Genomic DNA, 16,577 nt, shown 5'->3' on the forward strand with positions numbered 1-16,577 from the left:
CGTCTTAATTGTAGGTGAATAGTTGTCGCATTAGGCCGATTTTAAACTACCTAGATTCTATTAGGCTACGAGGGTTTAGGGTGCGGCTCACTCGAACAATTAATATTATGGTGTGGCTCAAAACGATTGCAGCCCAAAATCATCATTACATAGTTACAAAATCATACGAGTGCAGAACGTAAAACACTTGGAAGAGAAATAACGAGGAGTTAAGATCACAAGGTTTAAACGTCACAAAGTTTGAAAGTTCAGGTTGTCACATCATCCCCAACTTGAAAGAAATTTCGTCCCGAAATTTGACAAGTAAGCACAAAGGAGTGAAATGAGAAATCAGGATTGTTGCAGGTTTTCCTTAGGTGCCACAACATACTTCAACTTGTACCGACCAGTATTCGTTTTAGGATCCAAAGTATAAGATATTTGAATATATTCCAAAGCCCGTGTTAATATCGACGTAAACGAGACTGAGGATAAGTAACAAGAAGAACCGGCGTATGAAGAACTGCCACGTCCGGTCGTGAGGAGGGGGTACAAGAAAACGAATGGCATCCTTGTCTGGTCTCGACTACAATGAAAGATTTCAAGAAATAACACAAAGATTAGGAGATTTAACCGACATTGGACAAAAATGTCTAATGCTAAAGCAAAAGCCGGAAGCGGATAGGCAAGAACGTCTTCAACTCAAGAAGGATTGACAAATGGCTATAGACTATGAAATGTTGTAAGTGTAGTATTCGGTGACTGAAGATATCAATGTTAGACAGAACTGACAGCAACAGTTAAGGGGGAGTCTGTAGGTGCAGTTCCTGTCGGGTAACTGTGCTCTATCAGTTCTGGTCTACGGTCAACAAAGTCCAAGCCAAGTCAAGAATGCGGAAGCTTTATCAGTTCCGAGTTTATGATGTTAAACTCGGAATATGTTGATTATTATTGTTGTCCGAATTATTTGTTTTGTATCCCGGACAATATGTTCTTTCTGGGTTTAGTCCCTAGTTTATATATATGTGTTGTATAGGGTAGATTAGGGCAACCCTTTAGAGCTTGGTGCATCTCTCACAAATCCCAGCCATTCTCCATCAGTGTGTGAATTCTAGAGATAGAGGGATACTATGTGTTAGTGAGAGAAAGCTCGGTTTAGATCTTAGTGATCTAAACCAGCTTGCAGATGATGTATACTCTTTCGGTTTGTAATCTGTGATGACTGATTCAATAATAAAGAGAGTCATCTTCTACATATTTCTATCTTGTTCATATTTTATCATTTTAAATAATATGGCATCAAGTTTTTATTATGTTTTATCTTTTTTTATAAATACTAGAATAAAAATAAAGGTAAAAAATTTAATTGGGTTATAATTGAAGTGGGCATTAAAGGGCATTAACAATTACACATGTTTTATGCTAAAAAGGAATGATGCTGAGTTGGCGCTAATGTGGCAAAATATGCCCCTTAATGGCATTAACCATTACCCATGATCTAATTTAGGAAGTCTCCATGTTAGTTTTCAAATCTTATCCAAAATATTTGAATTCAAAATTTCATATTTAACGTCATATTGAATATCATCGATAAAGATCAAAATATTTTGTATTCCCTGCCGACTATTTTGTTTTATTTTTTAAACTTTCAATTCTTTATGCAAACAATTTTTTTATTTGTTACCCATTTTGTTTTTCATTTTTCGAGATCAGTACCGGTACCTGTAATTTGGTTGATTTACCGGGATACCGGTAACGTACTGATTGAAGATCGTTTCGGTAAGCAAGAAACATCCGAGTGAAGAACATGGGCCTCGGGCCTGTTTATGTTTTTTATTTGTGTTTATGTTATTAAGTAATGGGTCGAACAATTAGTTATGTTTATGTATTTAGGATTGGGCCGTAGGCCACCAGTTGGGTCGAACAGTTTGTAAATATGCAGCCCGATTTGAAGCCGGATATGGAAAAGGGAGTTTGGGCCGATTAGCGAACCGGTATGTCTCATAACCGAATGGCGGTTATCTCTGAAACGTCACAACCTTTCTGAAACGTTGTGACTATTAGACATGCCTCTTGATCCCCTATAAAGCCGCTGCCAAACTCCCCTATTCATACGGTTATCACTTTGGCAGTTATCAAGTATATTCGAACGTGTGTTTATCAAGTTCAGTTTATCATATTTCAAGTTTCAATTCAGTTATATTCATTCGGTTAGTTTAATACTTCTGCAAATCATTCTCGTTCGTTTTGTTCATCATGAGTCCATGCGAGTATTGTGGTTTGTATGTGAGTGATTGTGTTTGTGGTCACAAGTCCATCCGTTCCGATTGGTCCTGGGTTTCCGATGACGATGATACCAACATTGGTATCAGAGCCAAAGGTTTAACAGGAACCGGAAGGAATTGTGATCAAGGAGAGAACCGAATCGGAGGAAACAAGGGGAAATCGGTTATGACCGATTTTGGTGATGATGTGTTTGTTCGTAGTGGAGAGTGCGGCCGGGCGGCGGAAGTGGATGAGTACGCGCAGGGGAAGCCAACCATGCGGACCGGGGTATCACCAATGAAAAAGTTTCCAAAGAAGGTATTCAGAGGGGGTTTCACGAAGAAGAACGGGAAGAAACCCAACGCATCAGTGGGTAGGCCAAGAAAACCGGGGGTTCGGTGTTTCAAGTGTAAGAAGTTTGGCCACATCGCGTCAATTTGCCCTAGTAAGTATATTATACTATCACCTTTACCAGTCGAGAATGATTATATTGTAAAGGATACTTGCGGGGGTAAATGGGATTCAATCTGGGTTGTGGATCCCACGTTCAAGACGCACATGACGGGAAACCGTAGTTTGTTCAAGTGTTTTAAAAGACACTTCGGGGTTATAACGAATGAAAGCAAGAAGGATGTTTCATTTGTTCATGGAATTGGTGAAGTAAAGGTGCCGGTGGACGGCAAGGATAGGATAATTCCGTGTGTTAGTTACGCACCAAAACTTGACAGGAATGTTCTAAGTTTGGAACAACTCCTGTTTCAAGGAATCGAGACGGTTACTATGGGTGAGAAGTGCGTATTGAAGAAGATGTTCGGTTGTCGATCAAAGGGTTTTGATATTTACGAAGACAAGTCGGAAACCGACTTGGAACAAGATTATCTTGACGCTTTTTATGATAATCTTGGGGTCGACAATGGGTACAAGGAAGAAAAAGAAAAGTTTCAAGAATGTTTAGGCGATTACTATGAGCGGGAATTTGAAAAGTCAAAAAATAAGAAGAAAGTGTATGACGAACGCCCAAGTGCAAGGAAAGTCGTGTACTCGAAAAAGGCAAAGAAAGCTTTAATGATTTATCTCGAAGGCGAGAAGGATAATCCACGACAATCAAGGCAAATGCTTCGGGAACGGGCAATAACCCTCTCTCAACTCGAGGAGGATGTTGTAGAAAGGGGGTTAATCATGGAAAGTTGCATTGAACCAGGGGATCTAATCACTCTACACGAAGAAATCAAGAAGCATCCAAGATTCTTCGACACACCGTTTGAAGAAATCTTAGTTTGGTTCATCACGAACTTTCTTGGAATTGTTTGTGAGAAGGCAATGCCACCGGAGTTAATCGATGGTCGTGATGTTAGCCTCATACTACTACACCGCATCATGAAGCATAACGGTGGGTTTGATGAGATAATGGCAAAAGACAAATGGGGCGAGATATCGGTGAAGTATGGTTACGACAAGGACGACGTTTATGAAATGAAGGTTGCATACGTTTACTATCTAGAGTTGGCCGAATGGTACTTTGATTACATCAAGAAGGAGCGTGCAAGAGAGAAAGTTGGAATGGCCGAGAGCTCGAGCAATTGCGGATGGATCGAAGATTCAAGTGATGATGACGTGGTGGTGAAGATCGAAGTCACCAACAACCGCAAGGAGTAATCGGGATCGAAGGCTCGGATATTTCTCGCTTAAGGGGGAGAATGAAGATCGTTTCGGTAAGCAAGAAACATCCGAGTGAAGAACATGGGCCTCGGGCCTGTTTATGTTTTTTATTTGTGTTTATGTTATTAAGTAATGGGTCGAACAATTAGTTATGTTTATGTATTTAGGATTGGGCCGTAGGCCACCAGTTGGGTCGAACAGTTTGTAAATATGCAGCCCGATTTGAAGCCGGATATGGAAAAGGGAGTTTGGGCCGATTAGCGAACCGGTATGTCTCATAACCGAATGGCGGTTATCTCTGAAACGTCACAACCTTTCTGAAACGTTGTGACTATTAGACATGCCTCTTGATCCCCTATAAAGCCGCTGCCAAACTCCCCTATTCATACGGTTATCACTTTGGCAGTTATCAAGTATATTCGAACGTGTGTTTATCAAGTTCAGTTTATCATATTTCAAGTTTCAATTCAGTTATATTCATTCGGTTAGTTTAATACTTCTGCAAATCATTCTCGTTCGTTTTGTTCATCATGAGTCCATGCGAGTATTGTGGTTTGTATGTGAGTGATTGTGTTTGTGGTCACAAGTCCATCCGTTCCGATTGGTCCTGGGTTTCCGATGACGATGATACCAACACTGATTATTTTGGTACCCGCCCTGTTTTCTTTGTTTTTAGGTACCGGTTCGGTACCATGCTCATCCCGATTCTCCATACGATTAATCCATGTTTTAGAAAAGAGCTTCCATTAAGTTTAGAATCTTTATTATTGGAATAATTGATTTGAAATTGTTGATTATAAAATGATTTTATTCTGCCATGCAAGTTGGTATTAACTTTGGAAAGTCAAAGTATCATTTGAGGTGGTAATTCTTCATGTCTACAATAATTATATTTTTTTGTTCTAGATAGATTTTATTCAAGTGTGAATATTGGTATTTTGACTTTGGAAACTCAAATTTTTATTTAAGGTCATATGTGTCTGTAAAAATCTTGATTTTACGTGTGAGAACCCGCAATTTCAGGTTTATACTTTAACCTAACCACAGTTAACTTATAAATACATTCATAACACTGCATTTAACTAGGGTTAGTTAAATGAGTCTACTGTGGTAATTCGGGGAATTACAAGATCACACACGCAAGTTAATTCTCGAACGCTGGTGACTAACACGAATAATAATTATAAAAGGACGGTTTATACGAAACTTATGTGTTGCATGACAAATACGTAAATTATATGCTTTGATTGCAAATTAGAAGTTGTTGTGTGCTTTGTGTGAAAGCTACATAGTTAGGGGTGTTTTATGGAAAAGTTAGAAACTTTAATAAAACTCCTCATAACCCTAAACCTCTCATAATTTCATCATACGACAATTCTAATTATTCTCTAATCATTTTGGCTACACAACACAAATCCCAAATCATCAATCTGTGATCTTTCAACTCTTCAAGAACAAACCCTAGAATCAATCTAAGGTAATGCTTTAAGTTGTACGGGTTATTTCTGTCCTTTTGATTTCATGCAAACCCTACTTCTCCAAACAATAGTCCTATGTTTAGTGTTCATGTTTGAATGATTTAATGAATGTGATTGTGAATGAATATGCGTTGTTTGTCAGACACTAGGGATGCCATAAACATGAAAGGATTCCCAAACTGTTTTTTGATAATTGTGGATTAGGGTTTTGATCGTAGAATTGCAAATTGTAACTGCTACATTGCTATTTGTCTAAATCTGTGCGTTGATTCCCCGGAAATAGTTGTCAGACTTTGTGAAGTCACAAAGTCCGAGTTTTGAATGATATCCAAGTTTTATAATAAACCTATGTTGTCCGAGTATATGTATCTACATAATGTGTGGTCAGAGTTTATTAATGATTAATCCGAGTTTTTTAAAAGAATAAAGGGTTCCGAGCATATATGATTATGGCACTGTCTGAACTTAATAATAAGACACACATATATCTGAGTTTATATCTTGTGGTTCGAATTCGTAAACAACAGAAAAAGGAGGTTCCAAATTTCTTAAATCCGAGTTTATGGAATATGAACATAGTCCGAATTTATGCTTAATTGTATATATACACATGTCCGCACATAGGGTGTCCGGGTTTAGGAAATGGGGTCCGGGTTTCCCTCTTTGAGTCAGGGTTTCTTGAATATAGTGGGCCGAGTCAGGGTTTATTTAATTATTTGGCATATAAATTCTCAATGAAACTGTGTGAACTTAATATGTATTATATGAAATTGATGTCCAAAATTGTTGAATGTATGGGTCCGAGTTTGGATACTTTACAATATATAAAATCCGAGTTTAGATGGTTTCCTGATTGTCAGAATTTATATTCAGAAAGGGTCCGACTATGTGGAATCAATGGGCCAGGCCCATATTATGTTGGATGTCCGGTTTTATTAAATGCATTCCATGTTCCGAATTAATTAGAAACCCTGCCATTTGGACTTGAGTGGAAATGCATGTGTGAATTTAATTATATAAACAAGTGGGGCCGAGATTTGTATATATTCTGGAATAAAAGTATTTAATGCATCGTTGGGCTGATAATATGTATTAATGGTGGGGCGATGATATATAGCAATCCATGGGCCTAGTGTACATCAACTTTTGGGCTGGGTATTTTGAGCGGAAGGGTCCGGATTATTATAATGATTGGTGGTAGGATACATGGGTTACATGTGTTTCGAACTTATATAATAATCCGAGTATATTTAGATTGTAACGACTCAAGTCATGAGAATTGTCCGTGTTTCTCAGAACCAACTGCAAGTCACCAACTAGGGAACATATTGTGTTATAGCTACTGTATGATAACTTCTTATTCGTAAACTTAAACACTGTTGTTTGGACAATTAAAGATTGCATAGCCCTACATACATGTATACTTACATTTATCATACATTAGGTCGCGTGTAACGGACCTATAACTTTATTAATGCTAAAAGCACGTTAACACTGACCGAGCAAACTAAGGTGAGTTCACTACTCTTTCACAAGCATGTGTCCCGGGGCAAACAAACAAATATTCCTGGGAGGAATACTTTGAAACGTTGTAGTTTAAATTCGATGTAAGTTAATAAACTCAAACTCTATCACGAAAGTCCCTACTTACTACCGAGCTAGTTGCCTGGGAGTCAACGGGGTATTAGTTGATAGCGCTATTAGGCTTGACAAACCTCACACCGTGCTAGGAGCCGGGCGTGAACTAATGACCTTAAACACTTGTATCAATGCTGATAGACATTGATGAGGGCACAACAAACACGGCAGTCATTCGATATCGAGTTTATTATTTTTGGCATGTCTTTAAACTAAACACTTACATGATTTATGATAACTGTTGGTGCACTTGTGTCTGTACTTTGTCTGTATTCGGTCTGTATATAAACGATGTTCTAAGTCTGTAAGTTGACCAAGTCAACCATCCTCCGGATTGACTTGGTCAAACAGTTAGAAAGTAGTTGTCTGTCTCGAAGGATAGCTCCTCGAAGGATACTGTTGATCCTTCGAGGTACTCGAAAGATATGCTTCGATTGTTAGACCTCGAAGGATCATCCTTCGAGGTCATTGCTGATCATTCGAACATCATGTCATCGATAGATGATCCTTCGGACCATCTATCGGATCCTTCGGACCGGACCTACTGTGTATGGGTATAAATACCCATGCATTGTGTTGAGTTCATAAGACTTGTTAGAGATACACAGACAGAAAGATACCGAGATATAGAGAGTTTCTTGAGAGCATTCTGTCCGGAACTCACACACACACTTTGAGAGTTTACATGTTAGATTTGTAAACATTGTGCTTGTAACCGAAACCTTCATTTGCATTAATACAAGTTGTGTTAATCGGTGAACCCGTGTGTGTTGTGTTTGTACTTGCTTAATCTCGGTTTGCTTGCTAGCTTGGATTCCGCACTCGCTAGTGGGTTAGTATAACAAGGTTTGAGGTTCGTCATCCTCCGACAAAAGGGACCTACAAGTGGTATCAGAGCTTGGCTCTTTACCTTGTTTAAAACCGGGTTATTCGAGTTCTTGGTGTGTGTTTGAACACTTGGTTTAACACCCGTTTTTGTTGGTTTTTCTACACTTTTAAACTGGAAAACGTGTTTTAAACTTACCGGGAGTGTTCGTAAGTGGGTTGGGTAACTTAAAACTTGTTTTTAAGTGTCTTTGTGTTTTTCCGGCGAATATTCCGGTTAAACTTCCGGTGACTGGTTCTAGGATAAGGTTATCCTTTTTGGGCAATCTTTTCAAAGTTGGTGGGAAAGTTGTCAGCCTGCCATACTCTTTGCCGAAAGTTGACTTACCAACCCATCACCTTTTCACCAACCTATCACATCAACGTCAGTTGTGTCAGAATCTCTCGAAAGATATCTTTCGACATCGAAAGACCATCTTTCGATCAAGGAAGGCTCGAAAGATCATCATCCTTCGACCCATCCTTCGAAGTCTGAAACATATCTTTCGATAAAGGAATCTATTCGAAAGATAAGTGTCCGAAAGATAGGGATTTATCTCGAAAGATAAGGATATTTCAAGTGTGAATCTTTCGAGATTTTGAATCTTTCGAAGCGTGTGCTCGAAAGTCAACAGTGATCCTTCGAACACTGTTGATCATTCGAACAAGTGTGATCTTTCGAAAGTCAGCTATACGAAAGATAAGGATATTTAATTCGAAAGATAAGGATCTTTCAAAAGGAAATCCTTCGAGTTCTTGAATCTTTCGAAACCATTGTTCGAGATACAACAGTGATCTTTCGAGTACTGTTGATCCTTCGAACAAGCGTTGATCTTTCGATTGTGGTCAGTTTATTGTTAACAAGTTTCTGTGATTTCAGATCTTTCGACCAAGATCCTTCGGCTGTGTGATCTTTCGGATTACTCACTTAGCATTTATTTTGCTTATCAATCATGAATCCGAGTTGGTGGAATCCTGCTCCAGATAATGGTGAGTATACAAGATCAAATGTCACTCCCTCATGGTGGGGTACACCGGCTCCAGACGATGGAAAATACACGAATACAAGGTCATCTCCTTTATGGGCTGAGTCGCCGGTATCAACTTCTTCTCAGGGAAATCAATGGGCTTTGGTATCGAATCAAACTCCTAGCATTCAAAGTATTCTACTAAGCGAAAGTGAAACAGGAAGTTTGAATCGACCTCCAAAGTTGATGCATTTGAATGAATATCCAGGATGGGTTGAGAGATTTAAAACATATGTTCTTGGTCAAAATACCGAACTGTGGATACGGTTCACCACATATTTCGATCAAGCCATAGAGGTTGCTGCTTCAGATTCTTCTACGTTTGCTGATCTTCCAGAAGATAAAAAGAAAACCTATGATCTGGAAAAGAAGGCATACGCCATTCTCACTCAGGCGTTGAGCAAGGATATCTACCATCAGTTTGTCAGCTTCAAGACAACAAAGAAGTTGTGGGACGGATTGAAAAACAGAGGAGTGGGAAATGCAGCAACACGTCAAATGCGTCATGATCTTCTCAAGAAAGAATTTGAAGGTTTCACTTGTATGGATAAGGAGTCCTTGGGAGATATGACAAGCCGATTTTATCATCTGCTTACGGAATTGGATAATTATAGTGTAGTGACAACTCAAGCTGAAGTTGTGAAGAAGTTTGCTGATGCTTTGCCTCCTCAATGGAGTAGTTTCTTGGAAATCCTGAAGTACAACGGAGTGTTGAGAACCACTAATATCAACGAATTCGTTCAACTTTTGGAAAACAAGGATCAGGAGGAAACATTGAAGGCGAAGAGAGTTCCATTGCCACAGAATCCAGAAATGTACTGTGGAACTTCCAATTCTTCGTCTGCAAGAACCGGTCCACATGCTCCACTTCAAACAGCGTTTGTCACAAGCACAGATTGTTTTGGCAATCCAATACAAGTTCCTGTTAAGCCACCTCCCACCACAGACATGTATGGAAATCCAATCCAACCACCTCCACCTCCTCCTGCTCAACAACAACGTGCATGTTATGGAGGAACATCATCTGCTGGTCAACATTCAAAGCCAAATACAGTACAGCTCGACACTTCAAGCTTCTCCAAAGTCAGTGTAGAAGTAGCCAAGGAACACATGGAGCTACTTAACACTATAGTGAGCGCGTACTGTGGGTTGATAGAAGGTCAGATTGGCAATATTAATCTGACACAGGAAGACTATCGGCAGATAGATAAAGAAGAGATGGACTTGATGGATATCAAGTGGGCCTTTGCTAGTGCTGTGACAAGAGCAAAGGATTGGATGGAAAGTACTGGCAGAACCAGCTTGGAAAGTAAGCGAGACACCAAGTATGGGTTCGATAAGCAAGCTGTAAAGTGCTTCAACTGTGGTGAACGGGGTCACTTTAAACGAGAATGTACAAAGCCAGCACAGCATGGGAATCAAAACCCCTTCAGAAACCAAGGCAACCGGCAGAACAGAAACAATGATCGTACCATGGTACCTGTCAACAACCAAACCAACCGGGCACTTGCGGTTCAGGTAGATGAAGGTTGTGACTGGTCAATCCAGTTGGGTGGTGATGCTCCCGATGGAACAGCATGTTTTGCTCAGGTTGTGAAGAAGCTAGTTCACACCAGTGGTGGAGAATCTTCTGCCAGTGGTGGTGAATCGTCTGAAGATGAAGACTCCTCTGGATACAGCAGGAGTGTTGATGAAGAATCATCCAACTCTGGTGATGATCATGTGGGTGAGACATCTAATGTTTCGGATGATGTTGACTTTGATGAACTTTTGGAGGAAGCTGCAGCAGAAACTCAAAGAAGATCTATTCTGGTGGATCAAGCTGCTTATACTTCGTCTTCTCTCCATTCAGCCTTTATGGCTAATGTCGACGGTTCATCAAGTCAGGTATGTGTCGATGAACCCACTGCTGTTAATTGTGATGAATGTACTAGGCTGCATGCTAGATATGCTGAAATGGAGAAAAGTATGTCTGAGTTGCAAGGCAAACATGATGCTTTACAAGCTAGTTTGTTTGACTTGCAAGACAAACATACTACTGTGAATGAGAATTTGAGTGACTTGCAAAGTAAGCATGACGCTTTGCAAGAAAAGTATGATGTGACTTTCCTCCACAATCAGAAATTGACTGTGGACCTTTCAAAATGCACAGAAGCCAACATGTTTTATGAAAACCATGAAAAAGAATTTAAGTCAGTAATTGAAACATTAAAGAAAGATAAAACTGAACTGACTAAAATGGTTTCAAGAAAACAAACTGATATTAACTTGTATATATCTCGCCTTGAGATTATGCAAAAAGAGATGGCTTGTGTGAAAACCGAAAGTGATGCGATCCAACTCAAGCTAGACAGTTATTTGAGCTCTAGCTATGTGTTAGATCACATCATTGATGTTCAGAAGGAAAAGAGAGATGTCACATGCATAGGCTACAAGAAATGTCCACCACCAGTGAGACATAATTATGATGCCATGCCTGATGAAGAGGACAGGGTATTCTTTGAACCTTCTGTGCCTCTAGATGTTAAGGAGTTTGCTGCAGGACTCGGATACAAAAAGGAAGTATCCTCAGATTCAGATGTGTCAGCAGATACATTTGTGAGTGCTGAACAGAATCAAGATCCTCCAGTTGTGATTGAGGATGCTGATTCGTCTGATGATGAATCTGATGATACTGTCCCAGCAAAGTCTGATGCGGTAGTCAAAAATGAGGACATACCTCTTGAGAATCACATTCTATGTGATCCCCCTGTACAACCCGCTAAGACTGTTGCAACTGAGTCCTCAACTGCAGAAGAGCCGGAGAGTGTGAATTTGCTGTACACTCTAGTTGGTGATGATAAAATTTACTCAGACAAAGATTTTCCCATTAAGAATGTTAATCAATCATTAATCTGCAAAGTCTTTGAAAATTCAACAAGTAAGTTTTTGGGAAAGACAGGACCACGTGTTACAGTTACACAGTGTCCTCCTATTCCAAAAGCTGAAATCCGAAAGCAATTTGGCAACAAGAAATTACCAATAGTGCCAAAACAGCAAAATCACACCAAGCCCAAAGGAAAATCACCGGCTCAAGTCCAAAAGAAGCCGAACCAAAAGAAGAAGAAAAATGTTAACTTTGTGAAATCGACGGGAACAGACAAAATTGAAAAGTTTGAAAATCAATCTAACTTAGATTTTGTCAAGAAAACTATTGTCGAGAAAAGAAATGAACCAAGCAGTTCAAAGCCTAGTACCTCGGGTTCACAAAGTTCAACATCATCGGCTAAGCGATCACATGATACTTCGGGGTTTGTAGAACGAAGATCATGTTTTGAATGTGGAACCATTGGACATATTATTCGTAATTGTCCATATCTTCATAAGCAAAAAGAAAAGGTTGATGATCCCCGTGGCAAGACTGACCGTAAGCCAACTGTTTCCACAAAACAAGATCCCCGACTTGTAAAAGAAAGGGAAAAGAAACAGAAACGGCAACAGGTCAAGAAGATTGAAAAAGCAATTAAAATCGATATGGTTCAAAAACAATCTGTTGCTGTAAAACCAGACAATTCTACAACTTCAAACAATCAAGAAGTTAAGGCTTTAAAGAAAGACACTGGTAAAACAAAACAGACATGGAAACCTAAATCGGTTACTGAATCAGGGGGACCATCACAATTCACCAACCATCAAAGACAAGAAGTTATTGTCATTGATGAAAATGGAAGACCCAAGACCACAATGGCTTGGGTCCCCATCTCCAACTAATTCATTTGAGTTCATGTGCAGGGTGCTTCAGGAGGAACTATCAGTAGTCATTGGATTGTTGATAGTGGGGCATCCAGGCACATGACAGGCGACATGAAGCTTCTCTACGACGTTAAATCTATTAGAGGAGGTTATGTTGCTTTTGCTGGAGATAAAGGTGGATATATAACGGGTGAAGGAATGATATCTAACGGGATTGTCAGCTTTGACAAGATCAATTTTGTGCAACAACTTGATCACAATCTTCTTAGTGTTTCTCAAATCTGTGACAAGCAGTTCTCAGTACACTTTGATGCTAATGGATGTTATGTGCTGAAACCCGGCTTCAAAATTCCAAAAGAATGGATTCTCTTGTCGGCTCCAAGGATAAATGATCTGTACGTCCTTGACATGAGCCAAGCTATTACTACGTCTGCACAAGCAACTTGTTTCGTTTCCAAAGCCACAGAAAAAGACACTATCTCTTGGCACAGACGAATGGGTCACATTCACTTACGCAAAATGAATCATTTGGTTTCAAATGAATTGGTGAATGGTGTTCCCCTCAAAAATTTCCATCTTCAAGAAGTCTGTGTTTCGTGCCAGAAAGGAAAGCAAACAAAGAAGAAGCACCCTACAAAGAAGATCAACACGGTGGCAGTTCCTCTTGAACGCTTGCACATGGATTTGTTCGGTCCTGTTAAGCACAAGAGTGTTCGGGGTGATCAATACTGCCTCGTGGTTACTGATGATTATTCAAGATTTTCTTGGGTTGCGTTCATGGCACACAAGAGTGAAACCTTTGGCATTATCAAAAACTTGATCATTCAGATTGAGAATTTGTATAAGTTGAAGGTTAGGCGGATACGTAGCGACAATGGTACTGAATTTAAAAATCATTCCATGACGGAGTTTTGCACTTCAAAGGGTATTCTTCATGAGTTTAGTGCAGCCTATACTCCTCAACAGAATGGTGTCGCTGAACGTAAGAACCGCACATTGATCGAGACTGCTAGGACAATGTTGGTAGAGTCGCAGCTACCCATTCCATTCTGGACTGAAGCTGTGGCCTCTGCATGTTATACATTGAACAGAGTTCTTACAGTCAAAAGGCACAACAAGACCTGCTTTGAGCTTCTTCAAAAACGGAAACCAGATTTGTCTTATCTAGAACCGTTTGGAGCTCCATGCACAATCATCGATCCTAATGGAAAGTTTGGGGCAAGAGCAATTGATGGATACTTTCTTGGGTATGCCACCCCTAACTTACGGGTCTGGAATCTAGAGACTAAAAGGGTCGAGGAATGGTCTGAGGTCAGAGTACAAAGGCACACTTTGCCAATCAAAAATCCGGGTCAACCTTGGATGTTTGAGTACGATGATTTCTTCAATTCGATCAATGTTGAAGCCGTTGAAGAAAATGCTGCGGCTAGGATGTTTTTCGAGAGTGACAATGCAACAGTTTCACCGGTGGTTCGTCCAATTCTTGTTAATCAAGAACCATCTTCTTCGGTGAACAATAATACTCTCAACAATGAGGATTTTCATGATGCAAACGAATTGAACGAATCTTCAGAGGATGATGAATTTCTAGATGCAGATCAGGAAGCTCCTACAACAGCAGTTCATGGTACTTCAGAGGGTACTCCTCCAGTGGATGCACATAGAACAGCTGAGGCTACTGCATCATCCTCTTCGTCAATTCCGGGTCTTGATTTGGTTGTTGATCTTAATCTTAACAACCTGGGTATAAATGTTCCAGTTCCAGATAATCCAGAAACAAGGATTCATAATACCCATCCTCAACAAAACATCATTGGAAATGTGCAGAGTGGCGTTCAAACAAGAAACATGTTGCGAAACAACAACAATGCAGGCTTGTATGCAGCTATTCGAGAATCCGGGCAACAAAACGACTGGTCCTTCGCGTGTTATGTCTCACAGGAAGAACCAAGAACGTGGAAAGAAGCCTTGAAAGATAACGCTTGGGTTGAAGCAATGCAGGAAGAACTGCAACAATTCCAGAAGCTGGGTGTCTGGAAACTCGTAGAGAAACCTGCTGGATACAAGAAGATTGGTACCCGTTGGGTTTTCAAATGCAAAAAGGATGACCGCGGAGTTGTTATCCGAAACAAAGCACGTTTAGTCGTTCAAGGTTTTCGTCAGATTGAAGGGATCGACTACAACGAAGTATATGCACCAGTGGCACGTCTCGAAGCAATTCGAATCTTTCTAGCCTATGCGTCTTTCAAAGGATTCAAGGTTTATCAGATGGACGTGAAAAGTGCATTCTTACATGGTGTGGTTGAAGAAGAGGTATACGTCGAACAGCCTCCAGGTTTTGAAGATCCTATCCATCCCGATCGGGTTTGGTTGCTCAACAAAGCTCTCTATGGTCTTCATCAAGCACCGCGAGCATGGTATGCAACTTTATCTCACTATCTGCTGGAGAACGGTTTTCGTAGAGGTCTTATCGACTGTACTCTTTTCATCAAAGAACAAGATGGAGATCTTCTTCTGGTACAGGTATACGTTGATGATATTATTTTTGGTTCTACTAATGATGTCTTGTGTAGGGAATTCGAGCGCATCATGCAGGATAAATTCAAGATGAGTGCTATGGGGGAAATGACCTTCTTCTTGGGCCTACAAGTACAACAAACAGAGTCTGGGATATTCATCCATCAGACTAAATATGTTGGTGACATCTTGAGCCGGTTCCAGATGTCTGATGCAACGCCCATTGGTACCCCATTGCCTACAAATCACGGAATTACTCCTGACTTGAAGGGTGAAGCTGTTAGTCCCTCAAACTATCGCGCAATGATCGGATCTCTTATGTACCTCACAGCATCAAGGCCAGACATAATGTACCCAACGTGCCTGCTTGCCAGATATCAAGTTAACCCGAAGGCCTCACATCTTGCTGCTGTTAAAAGGATTTTTCGTTATTTGAAGGCGTACTCTGACACCGGTCTGTGGTACCCTAGGGATAATAACTTTGAATTGGTAGCTTTCAGTGATTCTGATTTTGGCGGATGCAAAATCGACGGTAAATCCACAACGGCTGGATGTCAGTTCTTAGGAAATCGCCTAGTCACATGGCAGTGCAAGAAGCAGACGTGTGTCGCTACATCAACATGCGAAGCTGAATACATTGCTGCCTCAAGTTGTTGCTCCCAAGTTCTTTGGATCCAACAACAAATGCGGGACTACGGTTTTGAATTCCTAACTACTCCTATTTACGTTGATAATTCTGCTGCTTTAGATATCACTAGAAATCCTGTGCAGCATTCAAAGACCAAACACATCGAAATCAAATATCACTTCATACGTGATTGCTTTGAGAAAAGGCTAATCGATGTTGTTAAGGTCCACACCGATGACCAACGTGCCGACTTATTTACCAAAGCTTTTGACAAATCAAGATTTGACTTTTTATTATTGGTAAACGGCATTAAGGTCAAGCAAGAGTAAAACCAACATCGGAAAATCATTTTTGTAAATACCTTTGTGTTTTAAATTTGTCTTAGTTTATTGATTTTAGGGGGAGTAAATCCAAAAATCTGAAAATCCAAAAACATCGAAAAATTCAAAAACACAAAAACAATAGAAAATCAAAAATGAGTTTCCTGGCGAGCAAAAGAGAAAATGACAGTACATCAGTGGTCTATCCAAACCTCTTTAAACCTTAAATGAAAAACGATAAGCAGCTCTATATAAGATGTATCGGTAGGCTCACAATCATTTTAAAGTGTGCAGGGTGATATAAATCTTAATCGACTGAAGACCAGGTGGGAACCACTCATTGGCATATGGTCTTAGTACCGAAATTTCGTTTGATAGATTGCCGAGGTTCTGAGATATTCGGTCTTTATGCTGCTCATCATCTGGGTATCATGGTTGTATCTTTTACCGAAAAATAACGGGGACGCAA

Source organism: Helianthus annuus, chromosome 1 (assembly GCF_002127325.2).
Source record: "Helianthus annuus cultivar XRQ/B chromosome 1, HanXRQr2.0-SUNRISE, whole genome shotgun sequence".
Taxonomy (NCBI): Eukaryota; Viridiplantae; Streptophyta; class Magnoliopsida; order Asterales; family Asteraceae; genus Helianthus; species Helianthus annuus.